The sequence below is a fragment of the Scylla paramamosain genome, chromosome 6, assembly GCF_035594125.1.
Source record: "Scylla paramamosain isolate STU-SP2022 chromosome 6, ASM3559412v1, whole genome shotgun sequence".
NCBI classification, from domain to species: domain Eukaryota; kingdom Metazoa; phylum Arthropoda; class Malacostraca; order Decapoda; family Portunidae; genus Scylla; species Scylla paramamosain.
In genome coordinates, this window is record NC_087156.1 from 32,265,565 (window position 1) to 32,290,996 (window position 25,432).

Genomic DNA, 25,432 nt, shown 5'->3' on the forward strand with positions numbered 1-25,432 from the left:
CTCAGTCTGCCTTTCTCTCCGTCGCATCCCTCCATACCTCCAATCTCGGCAACTTGGCGTAGGACACGGCCAGTGGTAGTGCCCGACCCCAACATTGAAGACGCATCTCGCGCTGTCATATGCATACGCTTGTATGGAGCGCGGGGGCGGGGCAGGGCAGGGTGTGGTGTAACTGCGAGGGAAGGGGTTTTGATTCGCGCCGCAAACAGAGCCAGTACCACAAAGCTTCGTGAATGGGTGTGTCTGGGCCTGAATGTCGAGGGAAGTACGGCCAAAGTTAGCTCGTGCACTCAGCCAGGTGTGTCGTGCCACCAGATGATGCCCGGCCAGACCCAATTAGGGTGCGCGTGGAGGACGTGTGGGTGTGAAAGGTGGGCGGCACTGGGTAGCATGCGTGCCTACCCGCCCATATTTGGCGGTGGCCCAGCCCGCCGCCATCCCCGAGCCTGCCAGACGCACCCTACCCCTCCCTTAGCCCAAGCTACTCACCTGCCCTGCTTACCCCTACGTTTATCACAGAGCCTTTCCACCCTCTCTCACTTCTTCCTGGCACCGCAGGATGCTGACAACATCAAGAATACCGGCAGAGCGAGCTGCTTGTATATTTGTCAGTTTATCCAGTTGATCGCCCTCAAAACACGGGAGTTGAGTGATATGAGGCAGGAGCGTAGCAGTGCCGAGGGTGTGCCTAAAGGTAGGCGACAGGTGAAGGTGGAGGGAGTGTTGTCAGGCGGGCTGTAGGATGTGGTGGAACGGGCTCCAACAGGTGGTGCAGCTGGTTGATGGAGGACTCGAGGAGGCTGGCTCGCTGCCATCGTCGTCCCCCTTTACCCCCCAACATTTACTGTAACATGATTCATTTTAGGTTTTACATTCATTACATTTACTAGTATCGACAGTAACCCAGCACAGGATCACCACTTGACGGAGTCAGTCATGTGTAAGGTAATTCATTCCACAGGATGTAGCTGGCGGCGTGGGCTGAATGTGGCCGCCCCCTGCAGCCACCTGCAACTCACGGTGCAAGTGGTGGGATGGGAGGGGGTGGTCAGCATTTCCGGTCGGAGTGGAAGTGAAGATCCTGTAACTTTCCCGTGTCGCCGCAAGAGGGGACGTGCCGCGTGTTGTGCAAGGAAGTTTGTCTTGCTGACGTGTTTCTACTTCCGTAAAAAAAAACTCAACCAGTGGCGTCACATATCACCCACGTTCATCCGTACTGCTTGTTCACTCCTTCATGTCACGCCGAATCACCCCTACCGCCATCATTACCCACCACCAGGGTCACGCCTAGCGAGTGTGATTACCCTGTGACCACGCCCACTACGCGCCACCTACGCCCACACCTGCTCTTTGACTCGCTCATTAAAACACCCAAATGTCCATGAATAACGTCCTTAAGTATGGTTTCTTAGTACGCTCGGAGTCAGATTTAAGACTGACTTAACAGGCTTATTCCGCCTGGAATGTTTTATTACCTGTCATTACGTCAGTCCTGACACGACCGTGTTCTGCTGTAAGTCGTTAGCATGGTTTAAGCGACAAGGCGAGGGAGGAGCCAGACTGTGCCTGCTCTTGACAGAGCAACCAGACTCAGTGCAGGTGTGTGAGTGGGATTGGGGGGAATTCAGTTGAGATGTGGGATGAAGTTGGAGGTGCTAGCGGGCTGGCTTGACCTTGGCTCGGGGCGGGGGGCGTGACACTGCCTGCTTGACTGGCAGTAAGAACAGGTGCGAGTCCCTACTTGCCAGAGCAATAAGCCCCCAGGGGGGTCGGGGGTTCACCTGATCTGTGCCGCGTCGGCTGGCGGCTCTTTGTAACAGCTGCTACGTTCTGTATAAGCATGCTCATGTGTGTTATCTTTCTTTTCAGGTAAGCGGCTTGACTTTGAAGGGCGAGGAAGACAGGTATTGTGTTTAGCTTTGTATTATACTGCTTCTCATCCAGGCTATCATTGTGAGGGAGGCATTGGAGCGCCTAAGCATTCCGGAATCACAAGGGTTGAAACCTGAGTGTTAGCCGTACCGGGAAGGGGGTGTGTCTGAATGTTGGACGGATCAGGGGTGGGGGAGAGGCAACGAGTGACACTACTATTTGCCGCGAATCTCAAATGACGCATTGGATCCGGATGCCAGTGAATGTAACCTTCGCATGTGCATTTATTTACGGTGGTGGCGGTGGCGTAGTGTGCGTCCAGGTGGCGTGACAGGGGTGGGCTGTGTGGGCGTGTGAGTGGAGGCCCTGCTCGATTGGTGACGGGATGGTGGCGACGCTCGGTGCCGCCACCCACGAGATGCACTGGAATTCATATTGAGTAGGTGGAGTCAAGGTCACAGCGCGCTTGTTAGTGGCCTGTTTTATTTACGCTTTATATATATATATATATATATATATATATATATATATATATATATATATATATATATATATATATATATATATATATATACTTTTTTTTTTAATTACATAAGTTTAGAACATGAATGTAACCTCCCTCCTCGTCCTTTCTCTGTGCTTACACATGTAGGTATGCAGAGTATGTTGTGTGGAGGGAGCTCGGCCAGACATGAGCAGCAGCAGCCAGACAAGAGACAGGGAGGCAGTGAGGGTGCGGGCAAGGGACACTAGTAGCCAGGTATGATGAGTGGCGGCGGGACAGCAAAGCAAAGTACAATGAGTGTTTGGTTGAGGACGTGGTCACTGGGTGCTGGCGGCGGCCCAAGTCGTGTATGTAGCTGGCAAGAAACTCCTCCTCCTCCTCCTCCTCTCCCTCTCCCTCTGTCACAGCTAAAATGATCCACACTGCGCTCTTACCATCCTAGCGTGTACCTCTTTTTCCCCCTGCTGCTCATACTGGCGGTGCTGAGAGAAGCACCGTCCTGAATGCCTGGTGGCGCTACAAGCATTAAACGAGATCGGCTTTGGCTCCACCTTGTTATCTGGATCATGGAGCCGATAAGGTTGAAAGAGGAAGAGCAGTAAGATGTAGATTAGTAACAGAAAGAAAAAAAAAACGTAGGAAAGAATAAAGTCGACGAGTAGGTTACCCAACTCTCCTCTCCCAAAGCCACTACAATATATTTTTTCCTGCCTGTCTTGGCCTCACGTTCCCGCATGTGGCAATGAAGAGGAGCCTACAGGGTGAGAGGCCACTGGTTTCTTCCCCAGCTAGTGGAGTGGATGGGACGGGTGACAAGGTTAGGTTGTTGGTAATGGGTCGGGGTGGTATTCAGTGGTGAAGACTGAAAGTGGCTGCACGTAATGATAGGCGAGGAGATAAATAGGCAAGTTTTAGAGGAATTGTAGAATGTTAACATAATAGGCAACACTGGAGGTACTTTTAGTCACACACGAGTCCCTGGGAGCTCAGTGACGGAGAAAGAGGGAAAACTTGGCACGTAACGAAAATATGAAGTCAACTAAAGGCCGAAAAAATACCATGATTTGAAATAGTAAAGGCTTGTGTGTCTAGAATGAAAATAAAAGGAATAGAAAACGTTTGGTGTAGTGAAGCGGTGAGGCAGATGGAAGATATCATTAGTGTACTTAGTAGTGAAAGGGATGAGAAGAACTATGGAGAGAGAGAGAGAGAGCAATAGCAAACAATTTAAAGGTAGGTGTGTGTACGTAACGCAGGAACAAGAGACCAGGTGGTAATGGAAGAAGCTAAAAGAGTCATGGTAGTCACAAAACGTACTGTACCATTTCCGACTGATAATCTCTCTCTCTCTCTCTCTCTCTCTCTCTCTCTCTCTCTCTCTCTCTCTCTCTCTCTCTCTCTCTCTCTCTCTCTCTCTCATCAGTGATAAATAAAAATAAATAAATGAAAACGCTGAGTCAGTAGACAAGAATTATCCACACCAGCACCACACGAGGAAGAAAACGATGGAGAAGTAGAAGCAGGAACAGCAAGAGGAGGAAAAAAAGATTACTTGAAATTAAGAAAAATTACAACACTTGTTCGTCTCTCCTTGTATAGCACATTTTCCTAGTGGCGCAGAAGGCGAGCCTTAAGTGTTACCCTCTTGTCCTGAACGTTTAGGCGCTGACGAGGAAATCCCGCCTGTTCTTACTAATATTTTTCTGGTGTTGATAATAGCCTTCACAATTACCTTGACTTTTTTTTTGTTTTTCCTGTTCCCTAGCGTTTATTTGTATTAGATAGACCGATATTCAGAAACTCTGCTCTCTTACCACCACTATTCTCAAAGGCCACAGGGATGACTAGCCGGGTTCTCAAGAGTGTATTTCCTGTTCATAATGTGGAAGTCTTGTTAATCTGTCACTAGAACCATACAAACGTCCTCAAAAACCGTGTCACTTCAACTAGAGTACTTTTGAATGTAGTGGAGGTGCGGTCAGAAGTGTTTCAGAATATGGTTCATAGAGAGAAAGAGAGAGAGAGAAAGGAGAGAGAGAGAGAGAGAGAGAGAGAGAGAGAGCCAGGTGTGGGCTGTGACGGGATGTGCAGCCTTCCTCTCTCGGCCGGATGTTTACTCTGACACTCTTCAAGCCTCCACTCTCTCCATCCCTCCCTGCTTGCTTTCCTCGCTCGCTCTCTCCACGCCTTTCTCGAGCCTCTGTTTTTCTCCATCTTCAATATTTGTCTCTGCTCTTCACCTTCGCTTCTTGGCACACACGTCAGTCATCTTGTGTTGTAATGCAATGTTGTGTTTCTTTATCTTACTAGACTAATTTAGATAATAGTGATGGTAGTAGTAGTAATAGTAGTAGTAGTAGTAATGGTGATTGTAACCGGTTTTTCCATAGTGAAGTGATGTAACAGTGGAATGATATCCCAGTCAAGAATAAAGTTTTAATTCCTGCACCGCCTTACGGTATATGGAAGAACTATTGCGTATATTTTACTGATAACTTTTAATAGCCTACAAAAGCGAAAGATAAACAGGGGCCTAGCGTGGCATCGTCTCGTGGGTTCTCTCTGATGGTTCCTAAATACCACAGCATAATGTAACTTTCTTGTTCGTGTCTTGTCTCTTACCTTTGTTGGGTTTCAGAATTTATGAGGTAATTACACGCAGTCATTTATTTTCCGAGTATGGCAGTGGATCAATTGAAGGTTATATTTGTTATCACTAGATGCTACCACTTAACTGCCACACCGGATAGGCATTGGACTCCTAACTTCACCATAGGCAGCATCTTATCGAACATACAATAGTCATGACACGATAAGATGATTTGTGAGCCCAGAACCCTGACTGATACTGAGGATTAAAGTCAGACTAGTCACCAAATAGGCTTTAGTTAATGACCTTGACTCAGACTTGTCACTTGCCGTGTGTTTGCCCTCAGGGTAGAGCCGCTACTCCCATGGCAGGCTTGGGTTGGCATTGGAAGGCAGACTAAACCGACAGAACTTTATACAGGGACGGGAAGAGGCGTGGAAAGAAGGGATGGAATGTTTGGGGAAAGTTGGGAAGCTTATCCTCGCTAATAGAGCAACCCTGCCACAGTAGTAGTAGTAGTAGTAATAGTAGTAGTGATAGTAATACTTGTCCACACATCATGCTGAAATCCTAGATAAAGGGGAATAGCTTACACAAGGCGTTTGTTTACATACATATACGGTTACGCATCAACCAGCATTCTCTGTTCCCTCACATCTCAGCCTCTTGTAGTGCAGTAGTGGTCGTTGTCGTGGTTATAGTAGTAGTAGACGCTGTTTGTGTATGCATACCAATATCCAGTTTCTTTTTCCTTACTCGATGTTGTTAGTATGTACGATCTTTCCGTGTGTGTGTGTGTGTGTGTGTGTGTGAGAGAGAGAGAGAGAGAGAGAGAGAGAGAGAGAGAGAGAGAGAGAGAGAGACTGCATTTTCTTTAGATTCTTAGATCTTTTATGCTTTGCCCTCAAGCCACTCGCGGGTAGAAGCTCGCGATGGGAGGCAGAGGCTGGGGCCGGAGCAGGGGGGTTCATGGTGCGGCTACGTGGTGGTGGTGGTGGTGGTGGTGGTGGTGATGGTGGTGCTGCTGATGATGATGATGATGTTGCTGTTGCTGCTGTAGTGCTGAGAGGGAAGAGACGGAGAAATTGAATGCTTCGCTTGTATGCATGAAGGAAAAGAGAGTGCATGCCTGTGCCTGCCTGTGAGTCCCTTGCATGGCGGTGGTGCGGTGGTGGTGCCGCGGTGCCTCGCGTTACTCTTCTCTCTAATGCATACGCGTGGACTCTGCGCAGCGTGTGGCCCAGGCGCAACGCAGTGTGCATGTCTGCGTTACAGCTCCGTTAGGAGAGGCGCCCCAGCTGGTGTTTACCTGGCGGATGTGACGGCGTGACGGCGTATAGGAGACGGCATTTTCCCAAGGGTCTCTAAAATGTATGTCAACATGGCTCACGGCGGCTGAAGATACTGGCGACGAGGGATCCTTACTAGGACATGGGCACTCCTCCTCCTCCCCCTCCTCCTCCATGCATCCTTTTGCCATCACAGCCTGCCTTTCTGGCCCACGCTAAGGGCCTTGCCATTCACAGCAGGCCGCGGCTATTTATGAATGTTAGTGCTCCACTGAGGGCAACAATATCAGAGAGGAAGTTAACACAACATACCGGTGTCGTCCGTGCCTCCACTCGGCTCCTCACTTCATGTATGGTCTTATCATCCTAGGTTGACTACAGATCCCAAAGGAGGAGGTGAGACGCCCTCCTGCTGCATTGCATACACGCGAAAATTAACGTTAGCCAAATAGTGGAGCATGTGTGCGGGTTGGTTACGTTGAGAGCAGCGCCATATCTGGTGTTGTGGGGGAAGGGGAGGCATCAGCCTGTGGTCCTTAGTTACCGCCTGATCTACGCCCTTCTTCCCTTCTTCCCTTCCCTCCAGTGCCTACTCCCTGCCCCTGAGCCCATCCACGTCCTGCTGGGGGCGTGGGTCGCGCCACTGACATGGGTGGCGTGGCTTGAAGCAGCGTCGTGGACCTTGGCCTTGTGTGCATCATCAGGTGGCCCCGCTAGGGAGGAGAGCGGCTTTGGGACCGATGATGGGTTGTTTACGTGGCCTTAGGGTGTGAAGGGTTTCCTCGATGAGGCCTATGGGGCAGCTCCATAATTTAGGCCTTAGATCAGGATAGTGTGCAAAGTAGGGAGTTTGGGTCCTTTTTTGGCCCGTCTCCCTTGGCGCACTTCCCTTCCAACCTTCGTCCCCTTCTGTCCGGCTTCGCGACTCTCTTTTCTCTCGGTCCATCAAGACGGTCGTCTAGTCTCGTGCGAACCATCCATTTGTTCCTTAGAGAAAATGTCTGACTGATTCGAATGCCAAGCAGATCTGAGTCCAGTCCTCAGCATCTGGTGAACGTGTTGAGGATGGGAAGACCGATGGATTCTCTCTCTCTCTCTCTCTCTCTCTCTCTCTCTCTCTCTCTCTCTCTCTCTCTCTCTCTCTCTCTCTCTCTCTCTCTCTCTCTCTCTCTCTCTCTCTCTCTCTCTCTCTCTCACACACACACACACACACACACACACACACACACACACACACACACACACACACACACACACACACACACACACACACACACACAAGTGTCAGTCTCAACTGGTGCATGTGTGGGAAGCAGCTGGTGGGAAGGGATTGCATGTGGGAGGGTGAAAGGTCATATCAACCTGTTTTAAGTTAGTGCAAGAAACACAGCGGGGCAGCAGAGTATCGGGGACCCACGAGGCCTGTGATTAGAGAGGAGTTTTTTCAAGCTTGACAGACGTCCCGGTGCGGGGAGCAGGAGGGCAGGGTGCGGGAGGCTGTGTGGGTACGGCAGGGAAGGGTAGAGTAGTAGTAGTAGTGAGTGACGTATTGGTGTGAGCGAGGAGGTAATACTGGTGGGAGATGACAATAACCTGACAGGGGAAGATGACGCCTCCAAGTATGGGCGTAGGAGGCGACGAACTCTTGGACGAGAGAGGAGGGACAGAGAAGAGGGAGGAGGGAGGGACCACCACTCGCCACAACACGGTTCAGGTTGCAATGCTGGTGGCTGCCTGAATCTCCTGTGTCCGCGCGCTGGGTTCAGACTAACGCCTGATCTGCATGTGAGGACGCTGTTTCGTGGCTCTAGAAACATTCGCTACGTACCGCAGTGTGCCAGTATCGCCACTAAACCCTATGATTACACCATCGACGACCACTTTGACACTGCACCGACAGTGTCCTGCTCCAATTTGAGGCCGTGACGCACTGCCGCCATCCTCCATCCCCCACCCCCATCTCACCATCTCGTTGCACAACCAAACCTGACTGGTGCATAGGAAAGTCATGGTGCTGGGTAAAGATAGAAGACGAGGATGTAGCTTCGTCAGGAGGGTGTATTGACAGTGTTGCGAGGTGGAGGAGGCGGATCGTGCTGCATCGTGGGCTGGTGGTAGAGGATGGGACTGTGAGCCCAGTCGGTTAACCAAATGTGTACTGGAGTGTGACCTTGCGGTCTGCTGGCAGGGATGTAAAGTGATGATAGTCGTCATTGTAATGATAGTAGTGGTGATGGTGACAGAAGTAGTAACAGTACTAAATGAGAGAGAGAGAGAGAGAGAGAGAGAGAGAGAGAGAGAGAGAGAGAGAGAGAGAGAGAGAGAGAGAGAGAGAGAGAGAGAAAGTGGAATACGAATGATAGTGCTGGGTCGAGGGTCCATATTTGTCAAACGCATTTGTTCTGGGCTGCCCATCGCCGTGTGGGCAAAGGGGCAGAAGTACTGAAGGTTCCCTCAGCAAGTACCACAGCCACGGCCTTTGTGTCTGGGGCTCATGAGCAGTACTCTCAGGATGACTGCCTTGAGCGCAGCAGGTTCATGATGCAGGAGACTTCTGCCCTCTCTCTTCTTCATGTTTCCGTGTTTTGCTTTGAGTGTGTGACCGGGTGTCGCCGAAGAGAATGGTAAATGTTGCAAAGAACAGTTCATGGGTGAATTGCCGCCCTGGTGTTGTTAAGAAAGGGAGGGAAGGGGACGGGAGGGGGCACCTTGCCCAGTTGGTCGCTGCGGGCCATCCTGCAACCTGTTCCCGTCATACTGTTCACACCAGAGACGAACCTCATCCCTCACCATTAGCGTCACACTGTATAGCTAACTTGCTGATCTTGTTCTGCTGTCTGCCGTAATCCACCCTGGTGATGCCGGTGGGTCGCGATGGTGACTCGCTTTTGCAGAGGACATTGACATTCAAGTGGCTTGTCTCATGCAAACCAGATTTTCTTTCTCAGTGTCTCACCATTAGTGGTTGGAATCCGCTAATTTGCCTCAGACATAACACAAATGTCTTCGATCCCAAGGGAAGCAAAGCCCACTCGCTGCGTATTCTAAAAAGGTTTGACTCGAAAGTCTTATGCACCACCAGCCACTCTCCTGTTCCTCTCCTACTCTGTCAAGCTCAGGATCAGCCTGGGCTCGAGAGGTCCTCCTTACATAGTGTTATGTATGTAAATGTCCCTTGTACAAAGACAGAGGTGTCGAGTCTGCCGAGGCGGAAATTCCCTCACCAAGTCCCTCACCTCCGTCCCTCCCGCCAGCCCCGCAGGTCACTTGATCCGCGCGCCAGGTTGGATGGAGCTGCAGAGGGGACGTGCAGCGCCGGGCCTTTGTTTGGGTACTTCGTTCCCCTTCAGGAGGCCGGCGAGGTTGTGTAGCGGGAGTGAATGGTGTAGGTGTGTCGGAGGGGAGGCTTGCAGGGAATAACGGGCTCCTTGTGAGTGGTGCTGCTCGCCTGCCCGACCACGCCCTACCCTCTTCTGCTCCAACCCCATCCCGACCCTACCCCCGCCCCGACCGTCGCCACACTCCATCCGCCCGTCTGTCTCCCTGCCCTCCCTGAGCAAAGTGAAGTTGAACTCAACGACCATTAATCCTTTTGTCTGGCTTAGATCGTCATTGCATCCATTGTTGTCTGTTGCGTAGGGCGTCCTTGCAACTCCTGCGATCCCGCTTATCGAGAGGAAGTAGTGGAGGAAGAGGAAGAAGCAGAGGAGAAGGAGAGTGTTAGTACGTGCATGCCGGCAAGCAGTGCCTGTCCTGCTGGTGTGTGGGGGTGGAGACCTTAAGGTTAACGTGTTCCCTGTGCCGTGGTGGGGGATGGCGGCTCCCCCAGTCTGTCGTCCTCGCCTCATTACCCTTGCACCACCACTACTGCATCTCCCACCACTCTACCCTCTCCCTCTCACGCTCTGCTCTCTCCGCCTTCTGTGGTGTGTACTCGCTGATACAAACCACACTCGGCACCACCGACACTACCGAGACAGCACACCTTCAAAGCTCAACCCGATCCCGTGAAATTCCTGCACTCCAAACCGCATTTCGTCTATGGAATATAAATACAGTGATTCTTCGCGTCCCCAATGGCGCAGTGACTCGGGTTGCAGTGCCTGAGCAGCGTACTGGCAGGGGCTTCTTTTCTTCCAGCACGATCTACTACATAATGGACTGACACATATCGCGGAGGATCTGACAGCACGGCCCTCGCACCACTCGTTGTAGTCGTCGGCGAGTTCGGGGATAGAGGAGAGCACGGGATTCGGGTCTTCACCTTCTGCGATGACTGTGGCTTCAGGATGGTGTGCGGGGTATTCTGGGCACCTTATTAACGTACAAAGTATATATGCCGTAAGAGGGTATTGAACCAGAAGTGTGGCTCTGTATTCATGTTCCTGAGTCTGTATCTGACCTTTCCTCGCCCACCAAACATAGGATTTTCGCGAAGGTCAGAGTCCCTGTTACTTTTTACACAGTCGAAAGGAGGAAGGTCTTATGAATATACCTCTTGGATGTTGATTAAGTGACAAAACACACACACACACACACACACACACACACACACACACACACACACACACACACACACACACACACACACACACACACACACACACTTTCTTTTTTTAGCAGAAAACAAACACACGCACATACACAGTGACGTACACACACACACACACACACACACACACACACACACACACACACACACACCGAACACAGGATCTCTTTCCACATATACTCGTAGGTTCACTCTCAGCCCGACCAGCGGTTCGATCAGTGGTCGTGTCACCGTCACACCTGAGCCGCGGCGAGTGACAGGTGGGCTGACCTTACATGGACGGGACGAGCGGCGGCCTTGGTGCTCCTCCCACCCCCTGCATTGCTGCCCATCACCTTGCGATTACGGACAGTCACCCGGACTCCACGTGGGGTTGAGGCAATCACTGTGTTGCCGCACCGCCAGCCAGAGCCAGTAGCTGCAGTCCGTTTAATCCATGGATATGTATGAAGGCAGCCATTAGGGAGGTACTTGTCGCGCCACTCTTGTCGCACTCGTTGGTGTGCGCTGCCTCATCGTCTACACATGGCAGGGTGCAATGTTGCAGCGTTCAGCTTTCATTAGGTTTGATGTGACCGGCAGACTTGCCGTGATGGCGGAGGGTCTCTGGCATACCAGGCTCTGAGGGACGGGAAAAATCGAAGCCCAGCACACGGTCCCCTTGTGAAAGCTCCCCATTTGCTCGTCCCGCCTGAGGCATCCGCCTTCGGAGGGTCGTTTAGAGGTAGGAAGTCAAATATACAAATATACGCATCGCCATCAGCGGCCAGGTGTTACCGCGGACGTGGGCGGGGTGGCACGCCTTGCCCAGATGTGGTTCATCTCGCATCTTTCACATCCCAAATGAGGACCTCCACGCCCTCACTGAAGCCATCACCCGCAGCATCACGTGACTGCTATAAGAGAACCTACAGTTGTGCTTATTTCAGAGTAGAGTGTGTAGGTGCAGTGGTGGACCAGTGGCGGCCAGGGAGCCTGTTAGTCATATTTTCCTGGAATGAACGTGATGAACTGTTATTGTGTTCTCCAAGTGGGTTGCTGAGAGGCAGGAAGTGCGGTAGGGGGCTATCTATAGTGATATTTGTCAGACAGATGATGGAATCCCTCGCGTGACTCGTGGAGTCATAAGACCCTTCATAAAAAAGCAACACTTAGTCCCCTCTTGACAACTCGTACTCAACAGGATACGCTTAAGCTCGGCTGATAACTATGATTGTGTTTATATACGTTCTCCGCATCAATAGAAAAAAAAAAGTTAGGCAGTGGGGAGAGGGGAAGAGGTCAAGTGTGTGCTTGGAGATGGTGGAGTGTCTCACGTGGTGTTCTCGAGTCCCATTGACGAAGCTGGAACATTTTCTCTCGAGTGGCGGGCAGGAAATGAAGGTCCCAACACCAACTTGAGAGACGCCAAGCTCGCCTGCCGCACCCTGCCGCCTATCCTGGGTGCCTCTCAACATTCCTTGCCACTGATAATTCACTTACAGCCCCTCTAGACCAGGAAACTGTAATACTCCAGGTTAGGTTCTACCACTATCTTCCTCCTACAGGTCTGAATCATTACAGCTGCCGGTGGTAATGTAAAGCGTAGGTGCCGCGGCGTTGAGAACAAAGAGCCCCATGGAGAAACTATGTGGGCGCGGGAAGGAAATGACGAATAGATTGTCGGTCATGTATCCTGTTTGACTGTTGAGAGTGATACGAACACGCTAGCTTATCAAACGCCAGATGTGGCATTGGAAGTGGGAGAGAGGGCTGTATGTGTGTGTGTGTGTGTGTGTGTGTGTGTGTGTGTGTGTGTGTGTGTGTGTGTGTGTGTGTGTGTGTGTGTGTCATATGGCATTGAACAAAAATACATGAAGTCGCTTTGCTTTCACCACTACCATTTCCGCCTCTCCTCTTTTCCGTTCGTGATTAACTACTTAAGGTTTGGGTCAAGGTGAGAAAAGACTACCTTGACACTCCTCCTCCTCCTTCTCCTCCTCCTCCTCCTTCTCCTCCTCCTCCTCCTCCTCCTCCTCCTCCTCCTCCTCCTCCTCCTCCTCCTCCTCCTCCTAAAGATCATAAAAGTGTCACACGTTTTACGAGTTATTCTCCTTTCCATTCGCTGCCTTCCTCTCCTTCACTTCCTTTCTCTCCTCCCTCCCTCGCTCCCTCCCTCTACTTCTCCGCTCATCTCCTCCTCATCTTGCCTCCCCTCATCTGGCCAGCTTCCATGACAGGGGACGACGAAGAGCGAAATGAAAGGCAGAGGATCAGGAGCAGAGTGAAAAAGTAGACGCAGAACGAATGGGTGTTGAAGGTGAAAATGGTGGGGATGATGTAGCTGGCGGAGGTTGTGGTCCTGGCGGCGGCGAGGGGGAGAGTAGTGAGGGGAGGGAGGAGTGGGAGACGAGAGAGAGAGGGGAGGCAGGGGAGACGCCCAAGCCACCAGTAACCTGACTCCCTGAAGCGACGGGCACGTTGCCAAGGTGTACAATCAATGGCTGCCACTGCCACATCAGGTCACTCACCCTGCAGCACGCCCCCTGCTGATCCTGCCGCTCTCACACTCCTAATCACCCTACCATACACCCTAAGCTCCCATGGCAGCGTCTCCTCACCCTGCCACGCACCATTCTAACCCTTCCACATGCCACTTCTGGCTCTGTCACGTTCCCTCCCACCGCTGTCACGTCTCTCTTCCTAACCGTGCCTGACATCCACTCGTCTCCACCCTGCCTTGCCTCTCCACCTTCCACTCTACTACATCCTTTTATCTAAGACTGGTTTCATCCTGGACCTGTCAAGCCCCCTTCTAACCCTACCAATTCTCCTCAACCCGTCCCACCCTCTTCAAAACTGTCTTCTCCTAATATTAAGATTTATTTCTTCACATTATTATTTTTTCCTGCTCGTTGGGTTCAGCCACACCCACACATCCTCTTCGTACACTCTGTCATCATCCTTCACACATCCTCTTCGTACACTCTGTCATCATCCTTCACACATCCTCTTCGTACACTCTGTCATCATTCTTCACTCTTCGTCTTAATGTTATCCACCGCATCCCTTCATTCGCCCTATCTTATCCCTCCCATCCTCTTCTCCCTCCTTTCTCTACCCTGCTCCTGTGTCTCCCTCCCCAACGCCTGCCCCTCGCCCTTGATACTGCCCAGATGGCTCTGTCAGGGCAGATTGAAGGAGATAAGAGCACCTTCTGGTTGTAATTGTGGTCAGCTCAACATGTTGGTGTGACCTGACCTTGTGTGTGGGTGGCGGTGGCGTGCTGAGTCTCGATTATTGACCCCCTGTGCGTGGGGATGGTGAAGGGGTGTTGTAGAGTGCCGTGTTTGCATGACGGAGAGAAGAGGAGGAGGAAGAGGGGTGCGAGGGTAGAGGTTAGGTATGGCGTGACCAGTGGGGGAACGGGAAGGGGATGGTGTGTGTGTGTGTGTGTGTGTGTAGGAAGGAGTGAAAGTGAGGGTGTTTGGTGGGAGGGAGTGAAGGAGTGGGGGATACGTGGCACCACCGGACCTTCACCCGACACCGCCGCCAGCGTGCCACCTGAGCCGCCCCACAGCTGTTCACCTCACAGGCACCACTAGTGGACCCGGACAGCAGTAGCAGCAGCGCTCGCCAGCACGGTCACCGGTGCCATGACGCTGCCACCACGCCTCGCTCACCCAGCTGGCGAATGGTGACGCTTGGTTTAGTCGATGCTCAAGGTCGAGATTAGTAGTTTGGGAAGGTTGTATCTTGAGTGTGGCAGCCGGCAAGGTCTCTCATTGGCTCTGCCTGGTACAATCCACAAAGGCATGAGCAGCACATGGTACAGTCGTCTAGGAGGAGCCTTATCACGCAGTGTTGGCGGCTGTTCCTCGACCAGTTTTCATCGTCTCCTTCCAGGCCAGGGGCGAGGGCTGGTTCCTCGCACGCCTACTCCTTTGGGCGACGCCCTTACTGGTGGGCGTGCGTGGGATCGGGAGAATGTTTATAGGTTGATGCGGAGGCGGTGCCCTGTCCATGTCGGGGCCCATCGCTGCACACCTGTCGCTGGCGGCAAAACCCCTCGCTCACCCAGTGTTAGTACCCATGTTCAGCACTAGCACAGCCTCTTGCTTCTTCCAACTCACTGCACTAGTAAACTCACTCATGGCTCTGAAATAAGTTGGTTCCGTGACACATCGCAAGGGACCGCTTTAGCTCTGCCCCAGAATAGGTGACGTGAGTTGTGTTGTCAGCAGTACTGTCGGTGACGAGGCAAACCACGGGGCTCCGCGGAATGGGTCCCTCACTTTGCCTCGCTTTGCAATATGGAAGGAAACACCTGTCTTTCTGTCTTGTTATTTTTCACCCATAGAGGAGCAGCTGTTAAAGTATTTAGGATGACATGGATCGTTCATAACCACTGAGCATAAGTTGTTGAGGCGATTTAATTTTCTATTTTGATACTATTTTTCCTTCCCCCTCATACCAAAAATGTTTGTTTTTTTTTCTCCTTAAACCTTCATATTCAGTATATTTTCCTGTTTGCTGTGTTTGGCAGGCTGGCAAGTAAAGTTTGTGAGAGCCACTGAAGGGGAGGAAGAAAAGTAGACCAGCCAGATGTGTGTTTGGGAGGTGGGCGGGGCTGCGCGGAGCGAGGGAGGAGGGTTTGGGGAGGGGGCCTTTCTTGCAGCGCCCACCCCTGACCTCCACACTCTCCCTGCCGCCTCAGCTTCACGGTCCTGCCTCTCTCTCTCTCCTCCACCCCCTATTCCTTCCCTTGCTCACCCTCCTGACCTTCCTTTCTTTACTTCTCTCTCTCAGGTTCCTCACAGTACCGTCACACCCGTCCCACCACATCTTTCCTTTAGCTGTGTGTGTGTGTGTGTGTGTGTGTGTGTGTGTGTGTGTGTGTGTGTGTTTTGAAAGGTAGTGAGAGAATGTGTTAGTTTCCCCCCTCAGCAGTTCTGGGAAGCGAGTGGTGTTGTGTGTACCGCTCATCATTAGGTCATTCAGGTCACTGACGGGTCAGGAGGGGCACCTTCATGGCACATGGGTGAGGATGGTGATGGTGGTGGCAGTGGAGCCATCACTGAAACCAGCTGGAGGAGAGGAGGAAGCTGGTGAGGGTGTGGAGAGCCACTACCTGTTATAGCTGATGTCTAAACTCCTGAAGCTCCCGAAAATAAAACATTGCGTAAACTTGACAGGAATTGGAAGTGTCATCGACGAAATGCTATTTCTGGACCAGACGAGTGTTTATTTAGCCAGTGTTTACGAGAATGCTCTGCCAGGATTTCCGTGTCGTTAGGACACGCTGTTGACATTACCATCTGTCCCCCATTACTGTGACAAGAAACACATACGCTGCGGTGATGCCCGCACCGAGGCAGCTGGCGTGTGCCATGTGTACCAATGACTGTTTAACCATAAGTACAGGCCATCGTGACGCAGTGTTGAGTGACGATAGTTTATTGCAGCCGGAAGGTTTGGCCAGCGGGTTTTAAAGGCTTTCGGATGTAGGTGCTATGGTTGTCTTGTGGCAGGAAACATGCAGTGTCCGGTGCTGTTGCGAAAGAAAATTCATCACTGAATTTAACTTAGCTAGCCTTACACAACCAAATTTGAGAGCTAATTTAGTATAAAAGGGAAGCCATGTTGAAGACGAGCTCTGCCATCCCTCATTAGCAGACCACTCAATAGTTTGCCCCTAGCACCACCACCACCACCACCACCACACTGGACAAGGAGGAAACTTAAAACAAGGCGTAGTAGGCGTGGCAGGGACTTTGAATATTATGATGCAAGTGACATGGAAAAAAAAAGTTCTTTTGAAAGCTGCACAGGATGTGGAGTGTGTTGCGTGAAGTGAAGAATGGAGCACAGGCAGCTTTTGTTGTTCCTTAAGGTCAGACTAGCGAGAAAAAAAAATGCAAGTACAGTTGTGTGTGTGTGTGTGTGTGTGTGTGTGTGTGTGTGTGTGTGTGTGTGTGTGTGTGTGTGTGTGTGTGTGTGAAGCAGTTCGTGTCGCTAAAACTCTCGCTTCACTTCACTACAGTTGACCAGTCGAGGAGAAAGCCGTCGCTGGCCATAGTACTTGCCCACCTACCGCAATACTACCCTTTAGCAATGGCAGACTGCATCATGTAGTGAGGCAAACTGCGCACGATAAATGTAGCCCATCGTTGCTCTATGTACCTAATTTGATGTGATGCATTGTACGTGATCTAGTACAGTACTCTCTCTTTGAACCAACCACCTTTATATCCCTCAAGCTTGTACGTAATCAATTGTTATCTGTACATACGCGTAATATCATGGCATTGCGCGGGAAATTATTGAAGGAATAAGAAAAGTTAGTGTTAGAACATGATAAACATTGGTGGTGTGTCGTGGTGTTTGGCATGACTGCGTGGTGGTACCTTAGGGCCGCTGCTGCTGCTGCTGCTGTTTTGTAAATTGCTTTTCTCTTTACCTGCATTACACTTTATTTCATTGTTGTGTCCTAGTTTTAATTTGTTGTTTTCTTTTTTACAGGTAAGCGAGCGAGTACCTGTCCTGAGTCGCCCACACACTGCAACGAGGTGGGTCACGCGCGCACACATTCCTCACATCACACCACACCACACCACACAACACACATCACATCACATCACATCACATCACATCACATCACATCACACCACACCACACCACACCACACCACACCACACCACACCACACCACACCACACCACACACACACACACACACACACACACACACACACACACACACACACACACGAACAGAGAGAGAGAGAGAGAGAATTTCATCTTGTTTCATAATAGCCGTTTGTTCAGTCATTACACCTTCATAAATTAATAGGGAAGGACCTTGGAATGTGCGGGTTTACACGATAAAAATTTCTTAGGTTGGGATTGGGGAGAACCCACACGCGAGCCGGGGGTGCACAGGTGCTGGAAGTGTTTGAGGAGAGTGCATTCTTGTGAGGGATTTTCAAGTGTTTGGTTCTTCCACTCCGTGTCGTAAAGGTAGCTGGTGCCGGCAGGGTGCAGCGTGTGGCCAAGTGTAGGCTGTGTGGCGTGTCTCTTTACAGCGATGAACGGTCAGAGATACTCATTTTAAACCATGCGTAGCCACCGAGAACACCAGGCGCCCCACGGTCAGCTTGTGTTGGCGCGCGGAGCACAATGTTGAGTCACGGTCAAGAAGGCTCTGTGCTGGCAGGGAAAGCCTTACGCACTGGGCTTCCCACCCCTGAAAGAGACCGGCCAGTAAGAAATGTTATAAGCCAGCGCTCATCTCCATTTAAATTTGTGCTGCTGCACGCTCTTCACATCCCACTTATAGATACCTTAGTATACAATAAAATCTCTTCAATTCAAGCCGTATAATAAAGAAAAGACATGCTCTTTTGCCTCATAAAAGTTTTGCTTTCACCGCCGCGATTGTAGCAGTAGAAGCAATGTTCATGGCGTCCATCATTCCCGCTGCATTAAGAAAAGTGTGTCAGGGATAATTAAAGGAAGAAGCGGTATGCGGGCGGGGCAGAGTTGCAACCAGGCCGGGACCTGCACACAGAGGGAGTCTTCTTGGCAGAGGCAGACACGCGCACCAACAAGGAGAACATCCCGCAGAGTCCGGTCAACCAGACTGATAAGGAAGGCGGACACGGGCACGCTTGTTGAAAGACCGATACCCCGCCAGACCGGCGCTTCAAACGAGCACTGTGAAGAGCAAATAATGCAAAAGAAAACAAGCGGAACGAATTACATCATGTGGTGCGCTGCTGCTACCAAGCATTGCCTCCCCTTGACGGACTGTTGCTTGGGCGCGCCGCACTCACCACTCGTCCTGTTTCGTGTGAGCATCCCAGGCAGAGCCTTCACTCGCTTTCGTCATTGCGGTAACCGTGCCTCAGCGGGAAAACGGCGCCACGCCCTCCCGACACCCGACACTAACACGGCTGACTTGAATCCCGCACACAGTGGGGGACTGACTCTTGGTGGTCACTCGGCAGGGCAGAGGAACCTCAGTGTTGCGAAGGGCGTCCTTCCTAGTGCTTTTATTTCCCTTCATTTCCTTTGCTTCATTGAATGTCGATCCTCGTGAACAGACTCATACTCATTTTTGGTCTCGAAGTCTTCCTAGCCCCATTATTCTGCCCATTTTCTCCACTTATGTCCCTTGCCTCTTTCCCCTCTTTTATTGTTCTTTTCCTTCAGGCTGCCTACTTGAACATTGGATGCACTCCTCCCTTCATTATTCTGCGAAATTGTTGAGCTTATCACCAGCCAGGCCTCCCTCCACCCTTCTCTTATCTCCCTCTGTCCCTCTGTAGTTTCTCTGTCTGCCGTATGGCCCTTGCCTTCTGGTTACTCTCTTTCCACCCTCCACTTTCCCCTCTGCCCTTCCCTCCAAACCACTCATCTTTTCCCTCGTGCCACCTCTCCTTAACTCCTCACCATTTGCTCTCCTTGACGCCACCTCCTCCTCCTCCTCCTCCTCCTCCTCCTCCTCCTCCTCCTCCTCCTCCTCCTCCTCCTCCTCCTCCTCCTCCTCCTGCCCAAGCTTCAGTTCCTTTCGCGCTCTACCTTGGTCACCATGGTGTTAAGCGAATCACCTGAAGCAGCGTAGGATGTAAGCTCGGGTGTTTTGTATCAGCGAGGATAAGAAACAGTTTGAGTGAAGGCGGCAGGAGGGAGGCATTACGGGCGTGGTGTGATGACTGTCAAGGTCGGTTTGGCTGCTGCTGCTGCTGCTGCTGCTGCTGCTGCTGCTCGCGTAACGGTGTGGATGATTCTCCTTCCCTCCCCCTCCCTCTCCTACACAACACAGCCCAAGGTCATCAGTTCCATATATCCTTTCGTGATCTGCCTCCTCCTCACCTCTTCACACGTGCTCCCCCCAAGCCATGAGAGGGGGTGGAGGAGTGTGGCGTTCAGTAGCAGCGGTGCACGGCCACCCTTGAAAGTGGGAGAGAGGCTCCGAGCAGGACGCCTTCTTGTGTTTATTTCCGCCGCGGTCTGTGTTTGGAGCGAGGCTCACCCAACCATTCCTGCCCAGCCTCCATCGGCTTGGGAAGATTTTACTCTCTCTCTCTCTCTCTCTCTCTCTCTCTCTCTCTCTCTCTCTCTCTCTCTCTCTCTCTCTCTCTCTCTCTCTCTCTCTCTCTCTCTCTCGTGCTCACTATTTATATTACCACTACTAAACTTAATCAAAGTAGTGACTGGGTGAATCATTTCCTACAGGGCAGGGGAGAGTGGACTGGGGCAGCGGAAGGGTGTGCCGCCCTGTTGGCTCTAGGCTCGCTCATCATTTATGTCAGTAATGGCCTGCTGATTAGATATTGATGTCATTGTGGGAGGAGCACGCCAGAATGTCTGCTGTTGTAGCACTGTAGCGTAGGTGGTAGTCTATATTATACTTCTGATGAATCTGAGGTCTACGGGAGGCGTCTTGCGGCCCATATATCATGCAAGATTCGCGTGCTGGTGAGGGAAGCTCAGTGTGGCCTTTCGTTGCTTGTCTAGGGAGGCAGACCTTAACAACTGATGCTAACTCAGCAGGATAGAGGGACGCGCCGCCGCCTCTGTCATGGGCAGTGGCGGCTCCTAAGCTGGGTGGGATGAGGGTGGTGGAGCGAGGACGGTCTGAGGGGCGGCCGTAATGGTCCAGAAATAGCATGCGGACGGCAAAATAGCCGAGGTGTTACTCACTGGGAAGGGCCGAAGCGCTCCTGGCACAGCTCGCCTCACCGCGCCCCGGGAAGTCCTCGGCACCACCCCCCGCGTCTTCTTCCCGCTGCTTCAGCTGGGGCCTTTCTCCTGCCCTGTTTGTTCCGTTCATCGTTTACTTGATGCGAACGTGTTTCTCTCTCTCTCTCTCTCTCTCTCTCTCTCTCTCTCTCTCTCTCTCTCTCTCTCTCTCTCTCTCTCTCTCTCTCTCTCTCTCTCTCTCTCTCTCTCTCTCTCCTTGTTTACAGTTCCTTGATCGAGCCTTCCCTCCTGCACTGTGCCCCACTCCCTACCTCAGCTTTACGCTGGCGGCCTTCCCCGCATATATCCTGCCGTGATAAAGGTCTTGTGGGTTCGCAAGAAGTACCAAAAGGAGTCCTGACTCATGGATGCTGATCACGTTTGTTCCCCGGCGGGTTCACTACTTAGAAACATGACGTCAGTGTGTCATATGTGACGTCACTAATAGAACAGGTACCAAGACGTGATTCATCACAGTTAGTGTATAACCCTTTAATTTTTCCACAGTATTGCATTAATTACCAAAACTAAGCATGTTAGCACTTTTAATCCTGCCCCCGTGGTAGGTGTGGTGGTGATGGTGGTGGTGGTTCATCATTCAGAAGGTAGAGTTTAATTAAGTTGATGGTATCCGGCTGACCGCCTCGTGGGCTGGGCTGTGTTGCCAAGTGGCAACTTTTGGTCAATTTTTCATCGACATTTGCCGCGACAACGACCTTTGAGGAGGCCTTGGCTAACACATGCTGATGGTTCAGCTGTGACAAGTGTGGGGACAGTGTAGTGACTCGGCCAGGACTGGTATAGAGGCATCGTGAGGGGCGTGGTGTGTGTGGCGATATCACAGCAGGCACCTGGGAAAGATAAGGTGGAGCAGCGTGCCGAACCTCAGTGACGCTGCGTGTGTGTGTGTGTTGTGACCGGGGAGCCGCCTTGCCTTCTGCTCTTCACCCATCCCACGCCCACGCCCACCCTGCACGCCTTGGCCTATCTTTCCCCACACTTGCCCGGTCACCTAGTGCACCTGACGATCCATCCCGGTGAGTGTAGGTATGCAGTGTAGGCACACCTGAAAGGAGGTGTGGAGGCTGAATGTGTTCAAGTGGCACACAGACACAGGTGACAGAGGTGGCACTGTCACTAGCGGATTGATAACACCACGGCCTAGATGTTGCCGCCCCGTCACACCAGTCCATACAGTCCTTCCCCTTCTGACCTACACATGGTTCTCTTGCTTGAGTGAGTGAAGCCAGGGCCACACTGGCCTGGGCCGGCACCGTCTCACCTGTCCATGGTGGCCACACTGCAAACCAAAACAACGGACCACAGGCGCCAGGACTTGAGATTACTACAAAATCGAGGACACCTACTTGTGTTTGGCTTATTTTCTCACTGTCCCTGCAGTGTGTAGAAAGCCACGAATACTTGCAACAGAAAAGAATTCGAGAAAACGAGCGCAGATGAAGACGTGAATGCTCCTTTTTATTTATTTTATTTTTTTTTTATTTTTTCCATATGGAAGTCATGATCATTTATAATACGCCATATTTTCTCATGTTGCCAAACTTACCATAAAAGAAGTCATTGCCACTGCATGCCGCTTAATACCGGCGGTCTGGCTTGTTATTTGCGGCATTGCTCTCTGCTCTTCAGTCAGGCGCACGTGAGGTCTTGTTCTCCCTCGAGGGCCAGCGAAGCTCGTGTGATGATTCTCTGGCTTTATTTGTATTCATCGAATAATTTTTCATTTATATAATTGATTGGATTTTTGGAGATATTTGTATTTGTGTGACGGGAATAATTTCCTTTTTATTTTCTTCTAATGTTTAGACTATGGACTTCTTTTGAGCACTGGTGGATGCCCACATTATCGGACCTGGCCAAGGCTGTCGAGCTAACTAAAAAGTAAACGATAAAAACTGAACGAGTAGATAAAACCTCTCGTAAAGTTTGGGCGAGCGCTTCGTTGTTGTGTGACAGCTAATTGAGAGCGCACCACCACCACCACCATCACAGGCCCCGCAGTGGTCTTGATTGTCACTCCTGTACTACGTCTTCACACACACCGTGCCTCCTGCCGCCACCAATACAGGTCACACCCACAAGAGTAGCAGCAGAGCATGTCCATGGTGGAACGTTGCGCCATTTCCTGACGCGTTGAAGCCGATCCTTATATAGCCTGGCTGTGCTGAAGGAGGGCAGGGGGGGAGGGATATGAGGAGTGTCCAGCCGACTTACCAGGACACCTTGACCCGGGGACACACACACACACACACACACACACACACACACACACACACACACACACACACACACACACACACATGTATAATGTTAGCGTCAAAGGGTCAGGATATCAAAGGTAGTGTAATGCTGAAAAAATTAATAGAGCAAACACTTCAATGTACACACACACACACACACACACACACACACACACACACACACACACACACACACACACACACACACACACACACACACACACACACACACACATATACACATCGCGGCAGATTCTTGGCCTTGGCTTCTTGGTGCGTGAATGAGGATCTGCGTTTCTTCATTTGGAGATTTCCTTTGATATGTAAATTTATCGAGCATCAGAAGGTTCAGGGCGGTGTGACATGTTTTGATAAGTGGAAAAGAAGATCAGTCTCCCAACACGAACTGTGCGCGCCACTGGGAAAAGTGTCATTTAAATTTAACATAATGACGGATGGCGTTTGGATGTCGGGAAGTCACATCAGAGTTTTCCGTGTTGGGTACCATCACACTCACTCACTGCTTGGTATTTTTGATGCCAGAGCTGTGTTTGTTGTTCAGGAAATTACTGTTTGCTTTATGTTGAGTAAAATTCCAGTGTATGAAACATCGCTGCATGTCGTGAAGCCGGTTAGGTTCGTCCTGCTACGGTGGACGTTTTTTTGGCGCCAAGACAGGAGGTGAACTGTTGATGCGTTTATTGAGATATGCCGTCAGTTCACGTGACGTCAAGGTTACATGGGATTGTATGGCTAACAATATAACCATCGGGAGTGATTTTATTTGTGTACTCAGAGCTCATGGGATTAGTGTTAAGGGAGGGCGTGGCACTGGATAGGAAAATGGACTAAACCCAAAACCTGACGTAAAGGCTGCATTGCCCGATTTCAGCCATGTTTTCCGTCTGCACTTTCAAGTCAGCACAGACTCGTGTGTTGCCAGGCCACCACAAGGCGCAGGGTGAAGCTTGTTTTGTTGACTTGCATTTCACTCTTCACTTTTTCCCACGTAGTATTGCATAAAATTATGAATATTACTTTTCATCTGAAAATCGCTTGTATTACTTATCTTCAAGTGTATTCACTCTTCATTTGTGTGACATGTTAGGCCCCTGAGTCAGGTGTCCAGCGCCCCATGCAGGCCGCTGTGGACACGAGGAGAGCGACCGTAAACTGTGTTGGTGCTCATCCGTGGCAAGATTCAGTGACGTAAACGAGTAACACTCCGTCTCCCTGATGTGCAGCGAGGCGCAGCGGCACAGTGGCGGCAACCACCACGCCGTACAGGCATAACTTGTTTCCCCATGCCAGTGGTGCCCAGCCGATAACGATCCGACCACTTCACGCCTGCTTCACAATCAGGCAGTGGCGAGACGCCGGCACGGCAGTGCGTGGCGCCACCGCTTTGATGCCAAGACTCCTGTCCGTCGATGTATGGATAGGCAAGCTGCAGGAAGGTCTCCACAGTGCTTGAAGCACTGGCTGGTCAACCTTTATGAATAGGTTAAATGTAATAAAAAAGCCTGAAGGGCCTGGGCAATCCTCGTTACAATTCATTATGTGCTTCCTGGCGACGGTACCCGGACAGCCGTATTCCTCACACCTTGCCGCTGTCGATGTGGCCTGATATTGCCCAGTGCTGCCGCACTCCCAATGGCAGCAACCCTTCAAGGGATAGATAGCAAATATGGGAGTAGATCCGTCTTCATAAGGGCCTAGCTGTCAGCCGTGGGCTGAGTTACCCGAGGATGGTCAGAACGAACGTGCTCCATGGGCAAGATTCAGGGGAGGTTACTCACGGTACTCTGCTGCTCAGGGGCGAGAGGCTCACAGCTGCGTGATGGATAAGAGGGCACGAATTATTTGACTTCAGGTTTATTAATACGCACTTGAGGACAGACAAAGTTTCGTCTGTGATAGGTAGGAGCAACAAAGGCCAAGGCTGAACAATCGCAACTAGTGCAGGCAGGCTTTTGGGGCACAAAAGGTGTACAGCACTGATATAGTTAAAGGTGCATGAAATTGTAAGGATTGGTGAACACTGGTGAGGACGTGCATGGTGAGGACGTGCATTGAGGAGGATTGAGTGAAGATGAAACTGTGCTGGGCCGCAGCCAACAAGAACCTCCCAGATTCTCACCATTCATTAAACCGCTCGTGCCTGCTTTGCGGGGACTTGTGAGACTCGCAGGGATTCGAACACTTCCAGGTCCAGCCTGGAGTATTCTTAATAGCCTCTCCATCCTCAGTATCTGTCCCAGTATAAGGTACTGTTCTCTGTCCCTGGCAAGTTCTGAAGTCGAGTACATCACAAGGGTTTGCTGCACCGCTCAGAGTTCATAAAAAAAAAAAAAAAAAGTGCTATTACAAGGTCACAAGCTTGATCTGAAGCAGATAGGATGAGGAGAGGCCAGACAGGAGACTGAAAGAGAAGGCTGACGGGAGGAAAACGGACATGGATTTTGAAATGGAAGAAAATAGCGAACCAGTAAAGTTACATTAATGGTTGTAAGTGGTTTGAAGATAGCAATTGTAGCCTGTATGTATATACATAAAGTAATACATTATTTTTTTTCTGTTACTATTCTAAGGATGCTACTCTGAGTAAAAAAATAAAACCTTAAATTAATATAACACTT

General features: G+C 50.9%; 1 protein-coding gene across 9 annotated transcripts in view; it reads left to right on the forward strand.

Moving 5' to 3' along the window:
- LOC135101607 (talin-2-like) overlaps nucleotides 1–25,432 on the forward strand; it is a 174,725-nt gene that overhangs the window by 59,313 nt on the left and 89,980 nt on the right. Inside the window, exon 1 of one of the 9 annotated variants that reach the window (XM_064005790.1) lies at nucleotides 17,333–17,356. The exons of 7 other annotated variants lie outside the window; for them this stretch is intronic. The gene's annotated coding sequence lies outside the window, so the exon portion shown is untranslated. Of the gene's footprint in view, nucleotides 1–17,332; nucleotides 17,357–21,415; nucleotides 21,570–25,432 lie in introns of those variants that run through there. One more of the 9 variants, XM_064005788.1, reaches the window with a different exon arrangement.